Raw genomic sequence first — 10844 nt, forward strand, 5'->3', positions numbered from 1 at the left:
TATTATTAAAGGGGTATTCCCATCTCAGACAATGGGGGCATATTGCTAGGATATGCCCCCATTGTCTGATAGGTGCCGTTCCCACACCTACAACGAGAACGAGGCTGGGATCGCTGTGGCTGGAGGACCCCAAATTTCCCAGGGTCCGTCCACCACCAAGCGCTGCCCATGCTCCCATTAATTTCTATGAGGCAGACGGAAATAGCTGAGCCAGCGCTCGGCTATTTTCGGCGGCTCCATAGAAATGAATGGAGGGCGGCTGCGCAGTGCACCCTCCATTCATTTCCCCGCTCCGTTCTCATCAGACAATGGGGGCATATCCTAGCGATGAGATGGGGAAAACCCCTTTAATGGCGACGACACCAAGACAGTGATGGGCAGCCACTTAACCCCTTAGTGACCAGCCTTTTTTGGGCCTTACTGACCAAGCGTTTTCTTCCTTTTTTCATCGTCGCCTTCCAAGAGCTCTAACTTTTTTATTTTTCAGTCTATGAAGCTGTATGAGGGCTTGTTTTTTGCAGGACAAGTTCTAGTTTTTAATGTTGCCATTTTGGGGTATACATAACTTTCTGATTAACTTTTATTAACTGTTACTGGGAGGGAGATGTAAAAAAACAGCAATACTGCCACAGAGTTTTTACATTGTAAATTTTACGGCGTTCGTTTTTCGGTATAAATAGCATATCTTTATTCTCTGGGTCGGTACAATTACTGTGATACCAAATACATATACAGGGTGGGCCATTTATATGGATACACCTTAATAAAATGGGAATGGTTGGTGATATTAACTTCCTGTTTGTGGCACATTAGTATATGTGAGGGGGGAAGCTTTTCAAGATGGGTGGTGACCATGGCGGCCATTTTGAAGTCGGCCATTTTGAATCCAACTTTTTTTTCAATAGGAAGAGGGTCATGTGACACATCAAACTTATTGGGAATTTCACAAGGAAAACAATGGTGTGCTTGGTTTTAACGTAACTTTATTCTTTCACGAGTTATTTACAAGTTTCTGACCACTTATAAAATGTGTTCAATGTGCTACCCATTGTGTTGGATTGTCAATGCAACCCTCTTCTCCCACTCTTCACACACTGATAGCAACACCGCAGGAGAAATGCTAGCACAGGCTTCCAGTATCCATATTTTCTGGTGCTGCACATCTCGTATCTTCACAGCATAGACGATTGCCTTCAGATGACCCCAAAGATAAAAGTCTAAGGGGGTCAGATCGGGAGACCTTGGGGGCCATTCAACTGGCCCACGATGGCCAATCCACTTTGCAGGAAACTGTTCATCTAGGACTGCTCGGACCTGACACCCATTATGGGGTGGTACACCATCTTGCTGGAAAAACTCAGGGAACGTGCCAGCTTCAGTGCATAAAGAGGGAAACACATCATCATGTAGCAATTTTGCATATCCAGTGGCCTTGAGGTTTCCATTGATGAAGAATGGCCCCACTATCTTTGTACCCCATATACCACACCATACCATAAATTTTTTTATTCCAACAGTCTTGGAGGGATCTATCCAATGTGGGTTAGTGTCAGACCAATAGCGGTGGTTTTGTTTGTTAACTTCACCATTCACATAAGAGTTTGCCTTATCACTGAACAAAATCTTCTGCATAAACTGAGGGTCCTGTTCCAATTTTTGTTTTGCCCATTCTGCAAATTCAGTGCGCCGATCTGGGTCATCCTCGTTGAGATGCTGCAGTAGCTGGAGTTTGTAAGGGTGCCATTTGTGAGTAGCTAATATCCGCCGAAGGGATGTTCGACTAATGCCACTCTCCAGTGACATGCGGTGAGTGCTACGCTGTGGGCTCTTGCTGAATGAAGCTAGGACAGCCACTGATGTTTCTTCATTAGAGACAGATTTCATGCGTCCACATTTTGGCAAATCCAACACTGAACCAGTTTCACGAAACTTAGCAAGCAGTTTGCTAACTGTAGCATGGGAGATGGGTGGTCTCGTAGGGTGTCTTGCATTGAAATCTGCTGCAATGACCCGGGTACTGCGTTCACCAGACATCAACACAATTTCTATCCGCTCCTCACATGTTAACCTCGGCGACATGTCAATGGCTGTAAACAAAGAGAAACTTGTAAATAACTCATGAAAGAATAAAGTTACGTTAAAACCAAGCACACCATTGTTTTTTCGGGTGAAATTTCCAATAAGTTTGATGTGTCACATGACCCTCTTCCTATTGAAAAAACAAAAGTTGGATTTAAAATGGCCGACTTCAAAATGGCCGCCATGGTCACCACCCATCTTGAAAAGTTTCCCCCCTCACATATACTAATGTGCCACGAACAGGAAGTTAATATCACCAACCATTCCCATTTTATTAAGGTGTATCCATATAAATGGCCCACCCTGTATACATATAGTTGTTTTACGTTTTACTATTGTGCAATAAAACTCCTTTAAAAAAAAAAAAAATAATCTTTTTGCATCACCGCATCCCAAAACCCATATTTTTTTTTCTTTTTCTTTTATTGAAGTTGTGTGAGGGCTTAATTGTTGTGTGACGACATGTAGTTTTCATTGGTATCATTTTGGAGAAATAATACTTTTTGATCTCTTGTTATTAAGTTTTTTGGGTGGCAACTAAGAATAAATGAGCAATTCTGTCTTTTTTTTTTTGGGTTCACCGTAGGGGATAATTCACATGATATTTTTGTAGTGCGGGTCATTACGGACATGGGAATACCAAACGTGGGGGAGGTTTTGTTTTTGCTATTTTTTTCATTGAAAAGCATATTTTTTTATTGCAATTTCTTTATTTAGTAAATGGTTTTTTAAACATATAACAAAATATTCCAGCTCACCCGCTCCACTCCATAGTCGTGCAAGGAACCCCGGACTAGGGAAACAATTGTAGAAAAAAGGAAAAAACATGCGAACTATGGATAAAATCCAGTTTCTTTATTGTAGTCTTTTTAAAATTCCACAGGCTGACCAAAGTATGTTGCGGTATACGCGTTTCGACAATCTGTCTTAAGCCTCATGCAGAGTTTCGTGGAACACGGTTCGTGAGATACCGGACTGGCATTGAAGGAGCGCACAGCGTCATTGGTCGCTATGACGCTGTGCGCTTCATGCCGCTGCTGCTGTACAGTAATACTCTTGTATAGATCATACGAGTGCATTACTGTTCTGTGGCGGTGGCACAAAGTGCACGGCGTCATAGCGACCAATGACGCCATGCGCTCCTGCAATGCCAGTCCGGTATCTCACGGACCGTGTTCCACTGCTGTCTGCATGAGCCTTTACTCATGACCATAATGTGTAGCTAAATTCACTGGTTTTAAAACCCTTAGGCCCCTTTCACATGGGCGAGTTTTCCGCGCGGGTGAAATGTGTGAGTTGAACGCATTGCACCCGCACTGAATCCGGACCCATTCATTTCTATTGGGCTGTGCACATAAGCGGTGATTTTCACGCATCACTTGTGTGTTGCATGAAAATCGCAGCAAGCTCTATTTTGTGCAAGCAAGTGCGGATGCGGTGCGATTTTCACGCACGGTTGCTAGGTGACGATTGGGATGGGGACCCGATCTTTATTATTTTCCCTTATAACATGGTTATAAGGGAAAATAATAGCATTCTGAATACAGAATGCATAGTACAATAGAGCTGGAGGGGCTAAAAAAAATAAAAAAAATAATTTAACTCACCTTAATCCAATCTCTTCTGTCTTGTTCTGTGAGGAATAGGACCTTTGATGACATCACTACGTTCATCACATGGTCCGTCACATCATGATCCATCACTATTCAAAGATCAGGTCATGTCTATTATTCATACCTTCTGGGATTTTAGTGTGTAGTAAGAAGATCCAAAGAGATTCTTGTTATAGAGCAATCTGTTCAGATCCCCTCCTCTTACTGGTTTCTTAACCCTTTCAATGCCCATAACTTCCAAGTCTGTTGTATCCCTTCCATGTATGTCTCTAAAATGTCGAGACAACATAGACACATTCACAACTTTCAAATTTGAAATATCTGAGATGTGTTTCCTCATTTTCAAGCTGTTAGAAGTACAACCCACATATTGAACGGAATTTTAAAAAGACTACAATGAAGAAACTGGATTTTATCCATAGTTCACGTGCTGGATCTTTTTTCTAAAAATGGGTTTTTGTTTTACTTTTTTTTATCCACTTTGCATTTCAATGTCAGTACTATACTGACATTGACCAGCAGGCTGCACAAGAGAGGGAACACTCAAGGCAGGCTTGGTGTCTACACCAGGTCCCAGCCTGCCTATACACACATCGGCACCCCGTGATCGCATTTGCCGGGTGCCGATGGGAGACAGAGGGAGTCCGCTCCCTCTGTCACTGCCTACGTGCGGCGGGCACCATTGCCCGCGGCATGTAAGTGGTTAAACAGCCCAGATCGGCACTACTGCCGAGTGGTAGTGGCTCTGACTGCAACTGTTATTCACATAACTCACAGCGGCAGTCCTCACACCGATGCTTCCCACGACTGGGCAGTGAAAGAAGGGCGCACACTTTCTTCCTTTGGGGCACACCCTGATGTTGGGTTTCCTGTCTGATGGTATTGGGGTGCCCTTGGTGTTATGAGTTTAGTACGGGAGCAAGGCAGAAGATGTAGGTGCTGTGGCCAGCGAATGGTGCTGGAGTCAGGAACCAGGCCAGTGGTAGAAAATAGACAAATCTCTTTACTAAAGTGCAGAATGGAAAATGTAGTAATGGTATATCCACCACAGTTCCAAACAATTCACAATTCTAATCTCGCCAGATAGCAATGTATGGATAGAGGCAAATATGGGGGTTGTAGTACTCTCTATTTTTTTCAAAGTCTCTTTCTGCAGAATCTAAGGCTAGCAATAAGGTTCTTCTAAACTTGGCTGTAATTTCCAGGCTGAGGAGTTCAAGATTAAGATATGGCTGACCAGGACTGTGGCAAAGTGTGAAGGGTATATTAGCAATGTCCCTCTCACTGCACTAAAGTCTCTTAAGCCTTAAACAGCGAATGCCTTACTGACTGACTCCAATGCTCTGCCTTGTGGATTCTGAATCTTCTTGTTCTTCTTTTTCTCTCTCTGGAGTACTGTAAAGTAGCAATGGCTTTCTTGATGAAAAATATCTCAGAGATTGTGATTCTCTGGGACTCAGGCCTAGTTTCTCTAAGGAGCGAGCAAATGTAGCTCCTCTATCTTCCTTAGTTAACACCAGACTGAACTAGAGACAGGCCTAGGTTTATCTCTTAGCCTCCTACAAGGGTAAGATCAGGATTGTTAACCCCAACTGATCCATACAAGACTATACAGGTAAAATACAACCAGGGCCGGCTCTATAATAAGGCAGACCAAGCGGCTGCTTGAGGGCGCAGAGAAGGGGGGGGAGGGCACCAGGGCGGAATTTTATTTATTTATTTATTTAAATACATAACTTGCGGACTTGCCCCGCCGGGCACGGCCGCCCGCCCCAGCCTGCAGGTGTGCCGAGCGGCCCCGGCCCTCACCTCCTCACAGAGCGGCACGCAGGCTCAGCAGCAGCACGGCATCGGCAACACAGACAGTCACGGGGTCAGGGGGATGTGACTGCCGAGTGGCGCTACAGCGGCGGGCGGCAGGCAGCAGCAACTGGTGTAGACTGGGGAGCGCAGGAGCTGTTGGTGGTGAGTAACTGTGTGTGAGTGAGTCTGTGAGACATCAGACAGTGACACTCACACAACTAGGCCCAGACTAGACCGTCCGGACTGCCGTAGGTGGCACAGACAGGTAGGTAGATCAATGTGATCTCATTGAGCGCAGGCTGCGCAGAAACAGAAGAACATTAATGGGGGTGGGGTCAGGGTGAGGCGGGTGACATTACAATGTGACATGAATGGAGGGGGGACAAGAAATTTGGACAAATGTCTCTGAGTAGTCTGTCTGTGCGGCCCGCAGGGAGAAATGTATGTGGCATTGGGGGGGGGGGGGTGAAATGGACATGGTGGAGGGGGAGAAATGTGACAACATGGATGGAGGGGGGAGAGAAATGTGACAACATGGATGGAGGGGGGAGAGAAATGTGACAACATGGATGGAGGGGGGAGAGAAATGTGACAACATGGATGGAGGGGGGGGAGAAATGTGACAACATGGATGGAGGGGGGAGAGAAATGTGACAACATGGATGGAGGGGGGAGAGAAATGTGACAACATGGATGGAGGGGGGAGAGAAATGTGACAACATGGATGGAGGGGGGAGAGAAATGTGACAACATGGATGGAGGGGGGAGAGAAATGTGACAACATGGATGGAGGGGGGAGAGAAATGTGACAACATGGATGGAGGGGGGAGAGAAATGTGACAACATGGATGGAGGGGGGAGAGAAATGTGACAACATGGGGGGGGGGGGGAGAGAAATGTGACAACATGGATGGAGGGGGGAGAGAAATGTGACAACATGGATGGAGGGGGGAGAGAAATGTGACAACATGGATGGAGGGGGGAGAGAAATGTGACAACATGGATGGAGGGGGGAGAGAAATGTGACAACATGGATGGAGGGGGGAGAGAAATGTGACAACATGGATGGAGGGGGGAGAGAAATGTGACAACATGGATGGAGGGGGGAGAGAAATGTGACAACATGGATGGAGGGGGGAGAGAAATGTGACAACATGGATGGAGGGGGGAGAGAAATGTGACAACATGGATGGAGGGGGGAGAGAAATGTGACAACATGGATGGAGGGGGGAGAGAAATGTGACAACATGGATGGAGGGGGGAGAGAAATGTGACAACATGGATGGAGGGGGGAGAGAAATGTGACAACATGGCAACACATTGCATTATGTAGAACCAAATAGCATTAAATATCAATAAACATTTTGCAAGAACCCTATTTTGGGGTGCTGCACATGGACCTTCCTTGGATTCATCTGTGTCATGATACTTGTGATTGTATAATTATTTTATTTTATGAAATATTGTAAGATTTCAATAAAACACAAATGGAATCATTGATTATCTAAAAAATATCTGATTAAATTTGGAGTATTATGACAAAAAAAAAAAATGTATTTGTTAGATTGTGTTAGTGTATGTTCACATGTGGCAGATATGCTGTAGCATTGCCATTGCTGATTTTCATATGGCAAATCTGCTGCATTTTACAATACCAGCAAATTGGATGAGATTTTATGGGTAAATACACACATTCAGGATTTATGTGCAGACAATCCGCACTGAAATCCGCAGATGTACGCAGGGAAATCCGTGCGGTCAATCCGCATCAGTTGATTTTACTGCCCCCATTGAAGTGACAGTGTCGAGAAAATCTGGACAGGAAAAAATAAATAAATTGACATGCTGCGGATTTTAAAATCCGCGCAGAAAAAATTCTGCATTGTGAGCATGAGAATTTCAAATTCTCACAGAACACAATGTACATGACCTATGGTGCAGATTTTCCGCGCAGAAAATTTGCACGCAATCCTGATCGTGTGCATTTAGCCTAAGAAACCTTCTGGGCTTTGCAGTCAAGAGTTGGTCCTATCAGTGACTGACAGTCTTCCCTCTATGACTGTGTATACAGATAGCTGTCAGTCACTGATAGGACTGCCTCCCTGACTTCAAAACCCAGAATAAACCAAGATTTAAATGAACAAGATACAGATTATACTGAATCTTTTCCCATAAAAAACTATATATCCATCCGCTCAGCTCCTCCTGCTCTATAACATGTTGCCTGCAGATTGCACTTCATTTTGCATGGTGACAAATTCCCTTTAGGCTACATTCACACGACCGCAAAATGGGTCCGCATCCGTTCCGCAATTTTGCGGAACGGGTGCGGACCCATTCATTCTCTATGGGGACGGAATGGATGCGGACAGCACACAGTGTGCTGTCCGCATCCGCATTTTGCGGTGAGCGTCCCCGATTTTGGGTCCGCAGCTCCGCAAAAAGATAGAGCATGTCCTATTCTTGTCCGCAGCTTGCGGACAAGAATAGGCATTTCAATGGGGGTGCCGGGCTGGTGTGTTGCGGACCCGCAATTTGCGGACCGCAAAACACATACGGTCGTGTGAATGTAGCCTAAAAGTTAGTTGGTAGAAGTAACAGACGTCAGGTTAGATAATTTATTACTAGAGTATAGAGGATTTCTCAATGATCAACACCACACAGAAAGGAAGACACGGACACAGTGTATAGATTATAGAAGAAATTATTTTATTACTATCTATCATAGATTTTACCATCCAGTACAATTTGGAGGATTTACTGCATAAAAAGTGTGAACCAGAGGAAGGCAAACAAAACCCCCATGTAGGGGAAAAAATTCCTTCCTGACCCCAAGTGCTGGCGATCGGCTACTCCCTGGTTCACTGCAGTAATATTACTGGATCGGGCCCTGTCACACTTATAATATAAATCACTACCTTATAATATAAATTAGAAGTAAACTAGTTTCTATAGTTCTATATAATTGGTCTTATATATTACATCTATATTTATCTTATTTCTATCTTCTATCTACATTTCTATTCTTATCTATATAGCCTAATGACCTATTTATCTTAATATACTTCACACGGCCGTGTCCATTTTGGGGACCGCAAACCACGGGTCTGCAAAACACGGACACCAGCCGTGTGCACCCTGCATCGTGGTGCACACCCATTGACTTCAATGGGACTGCGATCCGCAAGACGCTGCCAAAGATAGGACATGTCCTATCTTTTGCCACAAGCATCTTGCGGATCTCAATTTTGCGGTCCGCGGAGAGAGGCACGGCTGTGTGAATAGCACTTAAATGTATCTTTTTCCACTATCATAGTTATCCTGTATATTTTATCTATTCTATGCCAATAGGTGGGTTTACATGCAGCATTTTTTTTATCTAATCCAACTAAATTTCCTCTAGCGGCAATCTCTAAATGAAAATGAAGTTGCCTCCATGGAAATGTAAGGCAGTCATTAGAGAATCAGTTACATATGCAAAAATAGTTTTGTGTAAGCATTTTAGAGCCATAAGCAATGGATATAAGAATTTAAAGGGGTTATCCGAGACAAAAAAATGTCCCCCATATACCCGGGCCCCTCACACTGAATCTACTTATCTGCTCTGCACTCCCTGCGCAGCTCCTGGTCCCCGCACCGCCACAGCTGCTTCTCCTCATGCGCGGATGAAAACATCCGGTGTTGGGGGGCAGCCAATGGCAGGCAGTGATGGGGATGAGCCTCCCTAGTATCTGGGGTGATGCTAGGGATTCTTGTCCCCGTCAACGCCTTTTATTGGCTGCTCCCTCCTGACACAAGATGTTTTCATCTGCCCAAGAGGAGAAGCGGCAGATAGGGAACCAGGAGCGGAGCAGGGAGCGGGGAACCAGGTAAGTAGTTTCAGTGTGAGGGGCTCGGGCATATGGGGGGCATTTTTTTGTCTCGGATAACCCCTTTAATGACAAGTCAGATTGGGACATAATTGTAGCATGTAACCCCTCCATATATTATATCTATAGTGTATATTAGATATGTATGTATATATCACTTACCTATCTTATATTTTTCCTACCTCTAGGTGGGTTCACATTACGTTTTTCCCATCCGTTTAATGTATACAAAAAATGTATACGTTAAACAGATGCCATACAGTGGCATCCGTTCACCATAGAGTTCCATTGTAAAAAAAATAAAAAAATAAAAATATATATATATATATATACACTTTTTTTACCAAAACGTATACATTTTTTTTTTACTGGACTGTGCAGGATACAAGAACGTGGTGTGTTTTTGTATCCTTATTTTCCTAACGTATCTGTCAAACGGAGGCATAAAACTTAATGTGAAGCCACCCTTATAACTATATATTCATCTTATGCCTATATCCTAGGCCCATGCACGTGCCCATATCCATTTTGTGGTCCACAAATCACATATCCGCAAAATACGGATGCGATTCGTGTTGCATCTTGTTTTGCTGACCCATTGACGTCACTGGGTCCACAGTACACACTTTTTGGACAAGTATAGGACATTTTCTATCTTTTTGCTGAACAGACATACAGATGCGGAAAGTTCACGGATCATCTGTGTACTTTCCGCATCCGTATGTCCGTTCCTCAAAAAGATAGACTGTCTGCAAAATGTGGACCACAGACCCATTGAAAACAATGGGTCCGCAAATAAAATGAAGGCGGCACACGGACGACATCCGTAGTTAGCAAAACGGATACAGTCGTGTGTATGGGGCCTAATTATTATTTTATTGTTATTCTATAGCTTATGCCTATCTTATATTTATCCCATATCTTTTGACTATTTTACTATGTTATTTTTATTCTTTATCAGTGGTGGCGAACCTATGGCACGGGTGCCAAAGATGGCACTCAGAACCCTCTCTGTGGGCACCCACGCCCTGAATAAAGTCTGTGGCGTACAAATATGCCTTTGACTTTTCCTGCCATTCATCAGAGCAGGGAGCACGATGAACGGCACAGGCAGCGCATTGAATGTAAGCAGGCTATTATAGCTAAATGATATAGTACATGGAAGATTTACTATATTAGACTGTAGTATTCAGGTTAAATTACTGTGTTGGCACTTTGCGATAAATAAGTGGGTTTTGGGCTACAGTTTCTAAACAGTCCGCCAGCACTGTTCTATAGCTTATGCTTAACTTAAAATGGAAAATGAAAACGCAGCACACTACCAGTCGGGTGCAAGATCAGGCCAATACGAACCGGCACCAAGGTCCCATTCAATGGGGAAAGTACAAAGAAGCCAGCAGCACTCCAGTAAGGTCAAGGAATCAACGTTGTTTATTCACCCAGGCTATTTGACACTGGGTGAATAAACCACGTTGATTCC

This window comes from Bufo bufo, chromosome 3 (genome assembly GCF_905171765.1).
Source record: "Bufo bufo chromosome 3, aBufBuf1.1, whole genome shotgun sequence".
Lineage (NCBI taxonomy): Eukaryota > Metazoa > Chordata > Amphibia > Anura > Bufonidae > Bufo > Bufo bufo.